We start from the raw sequence: 15168 nt of genomic DNA, 5'->3' as shown, positions 1-15168 counted from the left end.
CGGATTCGCGAATCGCAAATATGGCTCAATTTTGCCAAGCCGATGTGAGCCATTTTGGTCAGCAGGTTTTGGACCCATGAGTGGGCAGGGAGGGGTATGTATGTTTATTGTGGATGCTTGGCGGCATGCCATTGTGGACAGAGGGGTGATTGTGCCGGGGAGAGCCCAGTTTATGACGTTGGAGAGGGGGAATGGGGAAACACACCCGACACAAACACAAGGGCCTCTCTATAGCTCAGGGTATCCATAGCACCCCTATCCTCTCAGAAAACACTTCAAAAACACACTTCACACTTGCAGACCACCATCTGCTCTTTTTCCACTGCTCACACACTCCGCAAGTCCACCACACAACACACACCTATTGCCACGATCGGTCTCCACCCTTACACATGCACACAGCCGCTCAATCTCACTCACACAAAACACCGTCGGTCCGGGGGGACACACACATCCACACTTCCGGCACCGAGGGGAAACACGAAAGCAAGAGAGAGAGAAGGGGGGAAGAGGAAACGACAACAAAATGGGGCAAGAGTGGCTTGGTTACACTTCAAAAGGCATATACAAAGGCTTGCAATGCCATCACCATGGCCATTTTCATGAAAAATTACAAAGGGATTTGATAGGCACACTCCTGTGTCAAAGAGCTCTCCTTTGCAGCCTTCAAACGGTGCAAAAAAAGCCAACCCAAGAACTCACACACACTCTCTATCTTGACGCTTTGCAGGCTCACCGGCTCAAGGCCCTAGCAAGAAGCCTACTGTAACAGACTTCGACACTCCAAGTCAAGAATCAACCGCGACAGCACCAAATAACCACTTCAAAACAATTCACAGATCACAATAGATTTGCACTGGCCCGACGGAGTTCCGTGCCTAGAGATATTGGCCCCAAAGACTGGCGCCCATTTCAGTATTTCTTTTTATATTAATCAATCATCAAAGTACAAGAGAGCGGTTAGGGTTTCACTCTGACTCTGCGTCCAAATGCTCTGAGAAGTGAGGCCCTCACCACTAATTTAAAGGTTACAAGGGATGCCCAAAAGCAGAGCCCCAAAAGCTTCAAAGCAAAAGTAGATTCTCTCTCTCTCTCAATGAGAGTCAGTAAAAAGCAAGTTCTCTTTTTCTCTTTCTTTCTCCCAAATCAAAGCGAAAAGCTGAGATTTGCGTCGCTCAAAATTTCCCAAAAAAATAATAATAATAATAATATTCCGCCTCCGCGATTTTCGGAAATTAGGGTTTTTGGCAGAAATTAGGGTTTCTGCTATCCGCCACGTCATCACTTTGTGACATACCCCCCTCTTGAAAGCATTGTAATCGACCGCGATTACGCCTGCAAAACCGACAAAAGCCATAAACCGTCTTAGCAGACACTGACTGTTAGTACCTACGTACTAGGAACACACATCTAGCACATGTACAAAATCGACAGTCACATCACACGACATCACAGGACATCACCAGACATCACATGACATTCAACATTCATTCGGATCTTAGACCATGATTTATCGGCAATGTAGCTAGCAATCACATCTAGGTCCAATCGGGACCTCATCGATGTCCGATTGACTAACCCCTATTGCAACCATGTCTATTCGAGATCAAGTGGACCAAAATGCTGCAATCATTTCGTCTATCAGTTCCTGCACTCACAAGAAGTCAAGAACAAATCAGTATCATAATCAGGAATTCCATTTCATAAAGTCATCCGGCAGAATACTGTCAGCTCTCAGTATCCCTGAAGCTCAAAGAGACATCAGTGACTTTAGTATCAAAATCGAGGCATCTGTTGACAAGGGAGCGGAGTGACTCCCCTCTTGTGCATCCCATTGCACCAAATCTCCGGCCAAGCTGAATTCAGGGTTCCGTTTGGAGTAGACTATGCTAAACCAAAACATCGAGGTAAAGTTTCACAATCCGAGGAGTATCTGCTAGGTCCTCCTCCTCCATCCACTTCGCATCAAATGCAGGAAAGTTCTTGAACTTAACCAAGAACCTGCCTTCGGACTTTACCTTTCTTCGTATCATTATGTGCCAAAATCTGTTCAGGAACAAGGATCTCCTCGTTTTCTTCCACTTTGGGTTGCTCATCAGGCTCCCCATCATCAGGCACATCACCCTTAACAGGTTTCAAGAGACTCACATGCAATGCATTGTGAATCCTCCAAGTATCTGGCAGTTTCAATCGGAAGGAGACATCATTTATCTTGTCAGTAATCTGGAAAGGTCCGTAGTATCACATACTAAGCTTTGGAAAAAGCCTCTCCTTTCCCTTTTTCTTTCTTAGGCGTGCCTTCTCAAAAGTAAGAGCACCCAATCATCCTCCTTCAGTTTCCAATCGCGACGATGGCGATCCGCTGCCTTTTTCTGTCGTTCTTGAGACTCCTGCAAAGTCTCGCGAACCTTGGCAAAAGCCGTATCCAAGTCTCGCGAATATTCATCCGCTTCAAATATCTAATCTTTCGTGCTCAGGAAGGATGGAACCTTCGCAGCACTTTCAACAATCTCACATGGCGTCTTCCCCGTCGAAGAGTGTATCGTGTTACTATAGGCAAATTCCACTAAAGGTAAGTTCTTTTCCCATTGAGTCTTCTAATCCGAGATACAAGACTTCAATAAATCTAAAATCACTGAATTGGCAATCTCAAATTGCAGGTCAGTCTGCAAGTGGAACGATGACGAGAACTGCAACTGCGTGCCAATGTTCTCCCAAATTGCCTTCCAAAACCAACTCATAAATATGGGGTCTCTGTCGGAGAGAATCGTCTCAGACGTGCCATGTAATCGGAAAATCATCATGATCATTCTGTATTCTCGGGAGATTAAAAAAAAATGAAATCCATTTCAATATTTTCCCAGGGGCGGGTGGGTATGGGTAAAGGTTGTAACAATCCCTGTGCTTTATGCCTGTCAAACTTGACCTTTTGGCATACCAAGCAACTGCGCACAAACTCTTCGACATCCTTCTTGAGTCACGGCCAAAAGAAGTATCTCTCTACCCCTTCATGGTGGTAGCAATGCCGCGGTGACCCGTAAAAGGTGGACAGTGGCATTCAGTCATAACCTTATCCCTCAACGGCTGTGTAATGCACAACATAGTCTTTTTCATCAAGTAGCCTTCCCGAAGGGAGTATCCCGCTACTGTCTCCCCATCCCGTATCCGTGTGAAAATATTTGCAAAATCTGTATCTGTGGCATACTGATCGACCATATCCTCGAAGCTCCTATGATGTATCGCGGAAATAGCCAGAACCAATGGTTTCCGAGACAAAGCATCTGCCACCACATTCTTCTGTCCCTGCACATGGACAATCTGGAAGTGGAACTATGACAAGATGTTCGTCCACCGCATCTGCTTTTCCGAAAGCTGCTTCTGTGACAAGAAGTAGCGCAAACTCTGATGGTCTGTAAAGACAGTAAAATCCGCTCCGAGTAGGTAATGCCGCCACTGACTAAGAGCATGGATAACCGCCAAAAGTTTTTTTTCATAGATCTGTGTTGTCATCTCCAGCCTAGAGAACAAACGGCTCTCGTAAGCTATGACATGGCCTTCTTGCATCAAGACTGCATCCAGACTACGACCACAAGCATCACAATATACTTCAAATGACTTCTGCAAGTCCGACAAAGTCAAAATAGGTCCCATAGTCAATTTCTCTTTCAATGTCCGAAAGGCAGTCACCTCTGTGGGTCCCCACGAAAAAGGTACTCCTTTCTGTGTCAAGGTATGCAAAGGAGAAGCAACCTCTGCAAACTGTCGTATGAACCGCCTGTAGTACGAACACAATCCCAAGAAGCTTCTAACTTCATGGACATTCCTCAAATCGGGCCAATCACGGATAGTCTCTATCTTGGCCGGGTCCATTTGCACTCCTGCTGCTGACACAATGTGTCCCAAAAAGTGTATCTCTGGTAGGAAAAAATTCACTTTTCTTTGCATTAATCACTAGCGTGTGATCTCGTAATGCCTGAAAGACTTGAAGCAGATGATCTCTGTGTTCTGCCTCATTCTTGGAGAAAACAATGATGTCTTCAAAGAAAGTGCCAACAAATAGCCTGTACTCTCGAAAAATCCTGTCCATCATCCAGTTAAATGTCGCAGGAGCATTGGTTAAGCCAAAAGGCATCACCAAAAACTCAAATAACCCAAAAGTCGTCCGAAAAGCTGTCTTGTAGACATCTCCTGGCGCTATCCTGATCTGATGATATCCACTCTTCAAGTCAATCCTGCTAAAGCACGAGGATCCCTGTAACTTGTCGAGTATATCATCGATCCTAGGAATCGGAAATCTGTTCTTGATGGTGATTTCGTTGAGAGTGCTATAATCGATGCACATTCTCCAAGATCCGTCTTTCTTCAAAAACCAACAACACTGGAGAGCAATACAGTGAAGTACTAGGCTGGACAAGACCCTTTTCCAAGAGGTCTTTCACTGGGTTCATAATCTTTTCATTCTGTACTCGGCTCACACGATAAGGTGGCCGATTCGGTGGCGTGCTTCTAGATATCAAATCAATGGTATGATCTTCAAGCCCTCTCAAAAGCAATCGGCATGAGCGTGGAGAAAAAATCTTGGCGTTCTTTTCTTTAGGTCAAAACATATTCAACCTTTATCCATCGTTCAGTTCTCCCAAAAGAATGAGTAAGAAAACTGAAGTTCATCAAGTACAATCTCTAAGCCCTTCATTTATCAAAGTCGCTTTCTCGGCCCGATAGTCAACCACGGAGTAGTTTTTGTGGTACCAAGGGATCCCGAGTAGAACGTCACTCGCGTGCCTTGAACACCCCTGTCATTGCAAACAAAGTTTGCCAATGCTCGGTGTAATGGCAACATCCCATCCGGGTGCCAGTCGAACTACCTCCGCCTGTGGCGTCAGTCTGTCGGGCGTAGTTCCAAATCGAGCCGCCAATTCCAAGTGAAAAGAAGTTGGCCTTGGCTCCTTCAAAAGAGCTTCCTGATCCTTCACTTTGCCTCGAAAGCGGCAAAGTTTGTACTTTCATTCATTAGATTCGGTGCAGGTCCCACGCCATGTGGTACCAGTTCTGCTTTTCTGTCTGCCTTTTCTGCCACATTCCTCAGCTGCTCTCGAACTCTTAGACCTGTCGTCGTCTTTATCATTCTGTTCTTTCTGTGCCTTATCAGGGCACTTCGCGGAGATATGTCCATGTTCCCCGCATCCAAAGCACTTCCCCTCTCTGATGAAGCGAGCTCTCTCCTCAGGAGTAAGCTTGGATCGTGCATCCTTTTTTTTCTCTAGGTTGCTCTTTTTCATTCTACTTTCATTCCCAGAAGTCTGTTCGGCTCGTTGTGTCATGGCCTCATCTGTGGGGTAGGTCAGACTACCAGAGTGAATGGCAAAGCCCCGCTTTGCATGACTCATCAACTCCTGAATAGAAGCTGACTTTTGTTCCAAGCAGTGATCTCGGATCTCTGTAGGTAGACCCAAGGTAAACCGCTCAATCTGTTCTCTGAACGAGATCTTCTTGAATGAAGAGGCGGGTAGAAAAGAGTTCCAAAATCTTTCACAATAAGCATTGATTGTATCTTTCTTGGTCATCCGAAGATGGTTCCAAGCAGCTCGTACATCTCGTTCATATTCTTGCGTCAACCAAGAAGAAATAAAAAGATTCTTAAATTTCAGCCATTTAACTGGCGCACTCTTGTTAAAAGAAGCGTGGACCACCAAGTACGAGCATTCCCCTTAAGGTAAGAGGTAGCTCTCTGAATCTTGGAATGCTCTGAATAGCGTCCTTCCGCGAAAGCGATGTAAAACTGCCGAATAAAAGACAAAGCCTTCGAAGCATCTGAGTATCCTGAAAAGTATCAAACTTGATCGAGTGGCCACCTTCCTTAAACTCTCGGACTTTCTTGCTTTTTTCTTCGAGAAAGTCATACTGGTTGGCTTTGTAAAAATTCTTCTTGTTCGCATAAAACTTTCCGTCATCGGAATCTGAGCTGTCTATAGACGAGTCCTCAGAAGAACTGTCAGTCTCTGGGCGAGATGTAGCCTTCTTTGCCTTTTTCTTGCCCTTTCCGAAGCTTTGTTTCTTGCTTCGCTTTTTGCTTTTTCTGTCTTCTTCGCTCGAATCCGAGGAGCTAGAAGAACTGTCAAAAGAAGAAGAAGAAGAACTGGGTAGGTCTTCAAACTTGCGCGCTTCTTCAATTTCTTTGCCTTGTCAAATGTCGATCGACGACCCAAATATCCTGGGAAGTCAGTGCCTTTCTTCTGCTTTTTGCCGTGCTTTTTGGCTTTCTTTTGCGCGTCAAAAAGCTGAGCAATCCGTGCATCAACCACGTTCTACAGTTCCTTCTCCGTATATTTTCTTGGAGGCAGAAGGTTTCTTGAGAGCGGGTTTCGGGAGTGGTGTTGTGGTTCTCTGTCACTCCGTCTGTACCTCTTCCAAAGAGGTCTGGTTCATATATTTTGCCATCTTCGGGTCCTTGGCAAAATTGAGCATCATCTTTGTTGCATCGCCGATCAATTGACGACGCTCCATCTCTCTTTGCTCCGCCTGAGTAGGCCTAGGCGGGCCATACTCTCTGTCTGAATCTTCGTTGTGATCCCAGTCCGCATCTCCCGATGCAGAGGGAGTTGACTGATCATTGTCTGAAGCCATAGGTGCCGCGGAAAAAAAAATTCGGGGATCCGATTTCCCGTAGAAGAGAAATCGGCTGTGCTCTGATACCACTGTAACAGACTTGGACACTCCAAGTCAAGAATCAACCGCGACAGCACCAAATAACCACTTCAAAACAATTCACAGATCACAATAGATTTGCACTGGCCCGGCGGAGTTCCGTGCCTAGAGATATTGGCCCCAAAGGCTGGCGCCCCTTTCGGTATTTCTTTTTATATTAATCAATCATCAAAGTACAAGAGAGCGGTTAGGGTTTCACTCTCAGACTCTACGTCCAGATGCTCTGAGAAGTGAAGCCCTCACCACTAATTTAAAGGTTACAAGGGATGCCCAAAAGCAAAGCCCCAAAAGCTTCAAAGCAAAAGCAGATTCTCTCTCTCTCTCAATGAGAGTCAGTAAAAAGCAAGTTCTCTTTTTCTCTTTCTTTCTCCCAAATCAAAGTGAAAAGCTGAGATTTGCATCGCTCAAAATTTCCCAAAAAATTAAAAAAATAATAATAATAATAATACTCCGCCTCCGCGATTTCTGAAAATTAGGGTTTTTGGCAGAAATTAGGGTTTGCAGAAATTTTAGGGTTTCTGGCAGAAATTAGGGTTTCTACTATCCGTCACGTCATCACTTTGTGACACCTACTCTGGCAAAAAGCATGAAAAATGGTTTATATAGAGACGCCCCTTTCAATTTGGGCATCTGGGCTCTGATTGGTCCACCTTGCATCCACATTTGGTAGCTTTGGGAGGAGGTAGCCGCCTCTAGCTTCATCTGCTCTCTTTTACTCTCTTTGCACTTGAGGGGGGGTGCACTAGCGACATCGCTAGTGCCCCTAGGCATTTTTTATTTTTTTCCTTTTCCCTTATTTTTTACCCTTTGGGGAGCCTAGCCTTGGATTGCCCCTTTGACCTAATTTTGACCTGCCTTCTCTCTCTTTCTCTTTGCTCATGGTCTTTGCCTTTTGGTGGCCTTTTGCTCTGCCCGACCCAGTTATCCTCCTTACCCTTGCTCTTGCTTGCCTGGCCTTGAAATGGGCCCGCCCACCCCTTGTACACACGGCGGCCCCTCTTGGGCGGCCTTTGAACTCTCTCTTTTTCCCTCATGTCATTGGAACTTCCCTTTGCATTTGACCTGGCTCGTGCCGCCCAGCTACTCTCTCTCTCTCTCTCTCTCTCTCTCTCTCTCTCTCTCTCTCTCGCGCTCACGAGACTGCCCCCTATCTCATGCCGGGGAGGCATTAGCGACCTCCTCCCTCGCCTTCAAAAAATGGGCCTTCAAGGGCCGCAGGACTGGACCCTTACGGGCACGCCACGTCACCACCAAGTCCGCCAACCTCCCACACGGGGGCGCCAGTGGCACGCGCTAGCCATCGCCACCAAAACCGCCAAACTCTACACCCAGGAGCCGCCTGCGCAGCGCCCAACAGAGTTGTGCCATAGCCGGCCCTCCTAGGAGCTTTCTCCCCCTTGCACAGGCCTCAAGTGGCATGCAATCCCAGCCTTATAACCTATACCTAGATGAATCCAGGATAAGCCCAGATTCACCCTTGAAGGAAAGTGCAAGGTATAGACCCATGGTAGTCACCCACAAGACAATATAACCATCAGCTCCACCATGCATAGTATTGACTAAATACCACGACATCCCCACTAACGTCATCAGTGCCCAATAGTGGGTGTAGAACTAGGTACTAACATATGCTCCCCAACACAACACACACCACACGCACACACACATGAGCATACATCAACACAAAGTTCAGCGTGCTGAGTTTCTGTCATGACTCCGGAGATCAAGGGCAGACTCAGCCATAATGAAGCCTAGCACTAAAAGAAGCATTAAATCGGAAAAATTAGCACAAAAATGAGGTAGTTGATAGGGCATACGCACCCAGCCTTATAACCTGCTTCACTGACTTGAACATGCACCTATGGGGCTATTTACCGCCACGTGGCAGCCCTTGGGCTCCCAAGCCTCTCAAGCTTACAAAAACCCTCCAAAAAGGTATACATAAAACCTCCTTCTTGGGCCTTCTTCCCCCGGCTCCCATATCTTGTTCGATGGTCGCAAGCTTGAGCGGCCAAGCCGTGCCGGATCTTCATTGGGTCGGCCCCAGGCCGTTTAAACCTCATCGTCTTCTGACTCCTCTAAGCTCACTATCCGAGGCCGCAAAAAAGGTAAAAAACATCTATCAATCCCCTCCTTAACATTACCTCCCGACTTCATCCCGCTGTATCCTGCTGACCGAGCATCCAATTGACGGGCCGTCGATTTGTGCTATCGTCACATGATGTCCTCCACCTTCCAGGGCCTGGTCAAAGCCAAAAAGATGCTAGATGGCGCATCCTCCAATGCAGTCGACTTGGCCCGTAATTGGCCCCCGGAAAAACTTCTAATGGCCATAACTTCCTATCCAGAGCTCTGATTGGCAATCCAAGAAGACAAGCATCCTCCATAATTTGAGCTTTACACATCTATCTGCTGACATCCACTCGAGCCATCTGTCCCCAGTTGCCCTCTCCGTCGGGTTCTAACTTTGAACTGCAATATCTTGCACACCGGGGCTCCGTTTGACGAGCCATTTGGATCGGTTTCTAGAGCACATTGAACACCACATTTTAGAGCACTGACTTGGCAATTCGGACACCTTTGCTATCCCATCTGGACCTATCTTGAGCCTTTTGGCCTAAAAAGCCGCTTTAAACATACATTCCCACTGCCACCAGTCTGCCTAGGGACTCCATACATGCTCTAGCCTTCAGCACTGCACCTGCCTGCAGCCTTTGCGTAGCATAGACCACTTTCCAGCTCGGACTAACTTTAGTTGCACCAACGTTGAGGATACATGGGGAGCTCGTTGGGTTTCTCAATGTATATGCACCTAATTAGGCGAGTGCTAGAGCAGATTTCTGGGCATAGATTTTGGATGCATTACCTGAGGTGGACCACTGGTGTGGAGGGGACTTCAACATGCTAGAGGATCTGGCAGATAGGATTGGGGGCAGTCATGTGACAGTGCATGGGAGAGATTGTGTTTGACTTTGCCGATCTCGGATGTATGGCAGCATGAGGCTTTTGTACGATCTCTAGACAGTCTGAGTTTCTCTCAGTCGGGACCGTCCATAGGGAGGAACTAACCTGTCTAGGATTGATTGATTCTATGTAGGAGACTTTGTTGGGGAGATGGGTGGGACCAGAGGAATCCTGGCTGGCAGCGCATTTTCGGATCATGCCCCGGTGATTCTTACTTTTGAGGAGCAACAACGAGCACCTAGCATGCAGCTACGGATTCCAGAGAAAGTGCTCACGGACCCGAGCCTTGTTGATGAGATAGAGCGTGTTTGGCAGTCTAGCCAGAACTCAGATGTGGATGCAGCAAAGCAGTGTGCCCAGGGGATTGCGGCCCTCAGCACTCTTTTACATGAGAGCTTTGACTAGATTCCGAGAGACTCACGAGAGAGAGAGAGGAGACTCAGGCGCAGCCTAGCAGCCATTCAGAGGTTACAGGAGCAGCACACTGAGAGCACCCGACTAGAGGATCAGTTGCGGCAAGCCATACAGGAGGTTAGCGAGATCGAGGAGAAGAGATATGAGTTCTACTACCACCGCCAGGCCTCACAGTGGGCACAACTTGGGGACCAGTCTCTGGAGAGTTTTTTGAGATTATCGGACCCCGCCATGCACAGACAGGGGTTAGACAACTGACACATCACGATGGATCACTAGCAGCTGAGCCTGAGGAGCTGAGATGGATTGCTACCAATTTCTACAGAGATTTACTGAGTGCTACACCTACGTCTGAGGAGAGAGATAGGTGTAGAGAGATTGTTTGGGCTCATATCCAGAGGAGAGTCACAGATCGTATGAGACATGCATTGGCACAACCATCGTCTGAGGACGAGCTTATTGAGACTTTGAGGGTACTCCCACGTAGAAGCTGCCCAGGAGAGGATGGTTTGACACCACCTGCATTTTATAGGCCGCACTGCGGTATCTTGGGACCAGGCCTACGCAGAGGCTTTCAACATATTTTAGACACTGGGGTGGTGCCGCAGAGTTTCTCGGAGGGGATGATTTTTCTTCTCCCCAAAGGGGAGGGAGTATCTGATGACATTCGGCAGTGGAGGCCTATCACGATCCCCAACGCTATATACAAAGTCTTAGCGAAGACTTTGAGTTTGAGGATCCAGCCCCTCCTAGGAGAGTTGATCCATGATACCCAGACTGGTTTTGTCAAGGAACGTAGTATCCTTGACAACACTTTTATATTTTGGGAGGCTACTGCACTAGCTCACTTGCTTGGTGAAGATTTGGTTGTTCTTCTTCGCGACTTTGAGAAGGCCTATGACAGAGTGGACTGGAGCTTTCTAGAGGGCACTATGTTGCGTATGGGTTTTGAGCCTAGCTGGATTCGAGGGATTGCAGCTCTATACTTCACTACTCAGAGCACGTGCTGATGGCACGCGGCCGAGGGCCGAGTTTTGAGATGACTCGCTCAATTAGGCAGGGCTGCCCCCTTCCTCTTCTTGTTTTTTGCTAAGGCCATGAGTATGTATTGGACTGCAGAGGAGGTTGGATTACGTGGGCTGCAGTTACCTATTCAGGATGAGGATTTGTTGGACTCAAAGTTTGCTGATGATATAGGACTTTATTTGCATGGCCAGTAGGCCAATCTGTCGAGAGAGGAGCAGGCCTTGGATGTCTTTTGTGTGGCTTCGGGTGCGCTCATTAATTGGCGCAAGACAGTTGCTTTTTGGGTCAGTGAGTCTCCCACTCCCGAGTGGAGCCCGGACCCCGGATTTTGTTGGATACCCCCTAGCACTGTTGTATGGTACCTGGGTTGTCAAGTTGGATTGGACTTATCTCTCGAGCAGCAGATTGCTCCACTTCTTCTGTGCATACGGAAGAAGATTCTATATTGGAGCTCAGCGAGATTATCTCTAGCAGGGAGGGTGGTGGTGACCAACCAAGTTTTGCTGGCTACCATGTGGTACATCACTTCATGTTGGATATTCTCTAGTTCTTGTATCAGACAGATTTAGAGGTTGATCAGGAGCTTCCTTTGGTCAGGGCGAGACGGTCAGTCTGCCCCAGTGCCCGGGCCAAAGTAGCTTGGTCGGTCATCACTTTACCCCTGGCAAAGGGGGGTCTTGGCATCATTGATCGCATATATCAGAGTAGAGCACTGCTAGGGAAGCTCATTGTGCGAGGGCTTCTTCCCAGTGCCGAGCCATGGAAGGAGTTCTTACTTAGGTGGATTCAAGCCCGAGCTCCCTAGTAGGAGGTATTTGGGCACCAGAGACCATATCGATCTTCACTGAGATGAGGAGGACAGGCCTGAGCAGAGGCTGGGAGGATCGTTTGCTTTGAGCATATTACGGGCTTGGGAGTTGCTTCGCCTTGGCCTACAGCACCGACAGCCATCTTGCATAGAGGAGAGAGCACGACAGTTTTTAATATGGAGTCCCTCTGTGCGCACAGAGCAAGGACATATGTTGGGATCCAGGACGAGACTAGCATGGGGACCCATGGTTGATGGCCCTGCACGCAACTTTGGGGATTGGCAGGCTTTCTGTAGACTTTCAAAGGAAATATAGATGGAGAGGCTGAGTCACTTTCGGGACGGACAGACTATGAGAGAGGAGATTCAGACAGCCCTTACAGCACAGTGGGAGGAGCCATTTGAGCAGACGGCCCCTCGATGGATGGGGGCTTTTACACAGCTAGAGATTTTCATTGCAGTCAGAGCATCTACCGAGGAGGGGATTTGTCTCTTCTTTGAGATAGGGGCTCAGGGGAGGCTGCAGAGAGTGGAGGAGTCGTCTCCATTGATTGAGCGATGTACTTTTTAGAGGATCAGAGTTGTGGGTGCTGCTTCACGAAAGTGGCACATAGACCCGGATCCAGGAGAGCTTGACACGACTTGGCGCTTATGGGTCTATGGCGCTCTCGACCGCTGGCACGACTTCAGTGGGACCCAGGCAAGTGGATGTGGGAGGACCCTTTCGCTTCACCAAGGGCTTCTGACATCTCCTTCTTTTAGTACACAGTGCGACTGGGGAGATACATTTTGACGTCACGGCGGGCAGCCATCCAAGCTGCAGCAGAGCATTAGAAGATGGGGCCTCTCACAGGCCTTCCTAGAGGATTTCTGGGCGAGACTATGGGCATCACGTCAGGCCCGTCGGATCTCCATGTTTCAGTGGCTGGTTGCCCATCAAGGGGTAGCAGTGGGCACTAGGCTGGTTTATAGTGGCTTCCCCCCTACTTGCAGCAGATGTTGGGCATCAGCTAGAGACACAGACACTGCTTTTTGTGTGTGTATGTGTGTGTCTGTGTGAGAGAGAGAGAGAGAGAGAGAGAGGTACCTTTCTTGCACCCTCTACACAAACCCTAATTGCTACATCCCAACCTCACATTCAGCTCTGCAGCCCACCGCCCCAACCATTCTCTATTCTCACGCACAGATCTTCTCGCACCCCCGTCTTGGTATTTTCCTTATGAAACCTGAGACGCAACAGTATTCTCGACCAGTTTTGGTCTACAGCCGACAATGTTGCCCACAGCAAGGATGCACAGAAAACCTCTCACACACTCCCTCACAAACAATATTGGAAGGCTAAGTGAGGGAATAAAAGGTCTCTCACCAGTTATAAAGCAGCGACCAGTGAATGGACTCCAGTTGGGTGCCATCCTCCAAGCTTCATCGATATGAGCATAATATGTTGCAAGTCTACAAAGGAACCCACGAACAGAGCTGGATACACACAGTACGAATAAAAATAGGGTACATAGACTAAGGTAAGGATACTGAATGTTTAGCAGCAGGATCAAAGGAGTAGAGTGAGCCCGCCATCGATTTAGCACAAGGGGGGAGAGAGTAGCTACATAGAAAGAGAGGTGGCAATTACATTGGGTGGTACCCTCTTCATGAAGAAGATAGGTAGTTCAGGGGGGTTCCCACACGATGGACCAAATCCAAGCAGAGTTATTATAGTAGGTAGTTTCCACTTAATACGGTAGGAAGTCTTGAGGAGTGCTAACAAGTAAACCCAGTCTAGGCACACTTATTACCAAGCAAAGCAAGGGGGGGGGGTAGGTAAAAATGGAAGAGGAGAGAGATGAAAAAATAGAAAACACGTAGAGGGGGAAATAGTATAAAGCATCATAATAGTAGTTAGTAAATAGATCATAGTTAATATATGAGAATATTTAGGTTTGATCAAAGCAAGTGAAGACTATAGTAATCCAAGATAATTTAAGGGAATATAAGTGACATGAGTGTGTGTGTGTGTGTGTGTGGAAGAGAGGGGGGGGGGGGGGTAAATGTGGGATGTATGTGTGAAGAATTAGAATTAGGGATCTCAAAAATTGAATTCGATGTGTGTATGTGTGTGCCGTCATGAAAAGTATGTTCAGTTTTACTTGCCGTTGTTGCACTGGCCTCACTTCCACCTCTCATTGCTTTGTGTCTATTATTGTATCTCACTTGTGGCGCACCAGTTCTCATAAGAAAGGCCTCTGTTTGTTAGCAAAATGGAGAAACTTTGCACTACAAAGCATCTTGGCGGGTTGAATATTTTGGACCTTCGCTGCCATCCATTGGCAAGGAAGGCTATGTTATTGCCCACTCTTGCATTGCAGTTTCAGCCATGGATAGTTATGGTTGTTGATCTATGTCGACATGTTGCTACTCCTGCCTTTGTTCATTGGGAGACTTCCCTTTGGGAGACTGTGTTTGGCAAGATGGTCAGTAATATTCGTGGTTGCTTGATCACATCTGGCTTGCTCTCCGCTTGGAAAGTTGTTACGGATCATCTCTCTTGGCATGGCAAGCAGCAAGTAGATGGGAATTTGTTGCATTTGGAAAGCATTCATTGGAGTAGGGGGTTTTCTTTTACCTTGGTTGATCAGTCGCCTCGTCAAGCCTACTTCCTCTCTGGTCATGGCATACGCACGGTGGATGATGTGGTGGATTCATCTGGAATTCGCTTACCTTTTCTCAAGCGGCATCACACTTTGGGTTGGGCCTACATTATTGTCAGATTTGGAGCTTGCTTCGGCATATGCTGGATGTTTTTCTCCCTATTTCGTCGTTGGCCGGTGGATGCCATATGTAGGATTGGAATTTATGGGACTCTTCTTTGAATGCAATTTTTGCTCGCCATATCTATCCTTCTCTCATGCAGGAATCTTGGCTGGCTGATCATTATAATGCGCTCATGGATTTACACAAATCCGATCAATGGTGAAGGCAGGCTCTTACTGCAATGTGGAAGTCTCGCTTGCCTCTTAAGGAGCGTTTGTTTCTTTGGCGTTGTTTGCTAGGAGTTCTTTCACTTGGAACACTCCTTGCGGCACGTCATATTAGCTCCTCTTGTTGCGTCGGTTGCTCCACTACTGATGAGACTGTCAGACATCTGCTTCGGGAATGTCGCTGCACCAAGTATTTCCTTCGCCGCATTTCTGCTTGTATGCACCTTCGATTTCCCTCAGCGGTCTTCCACAAACGATTCTGGCTTTTTGGCGTTC

General features: G+C 47.5%; 1 protein-coding gene across 2 annotated transcripts in view; it reads right to left on the bottom strand.

Moving 5' to 3' along the window:
- The window catches only part of LOC147458133 (uncharacterized), a 65183-nt gene extending 51674 nt beyond the window's left edge, over positions 1–13509 (bottom strand). For both annotated transcript variants that reach the window (XR_015188019.1, XM_086511762.1), the window contains exon 1: positions 13284–13509. The gene's annotated coding sequence lies outside the window, so the exon portion shown is untranslated. The remainder of the gene's footprint in view (positions 1–13283) is intronic.
- Between the last annotated feature and the right edge of the window lie 1659 nt (positions 13510–15168).

The sequence above is a fragment of the Adiantum capillus-veneris genome, chromosome 5, assembly GCF_014529385.1.
Source record: "Adiantum capillus-veneris isolate H3 chromosome 5, ASM1452938v2, whole genome shotgun sequence".
Classification (NCBI taxonomy): domain Eukaryota; kingdom Viridiplantae; phylum Streptophyta; class Polypodiopsida; order Polypodiales; family Pteridaceae; genus Adiantum; species Adiantum capillus-veneris.
Note: the sequence above shows the minus strand (reverse complement) of the source record. Positions and strands in the feature narration are given on the sequence as shown.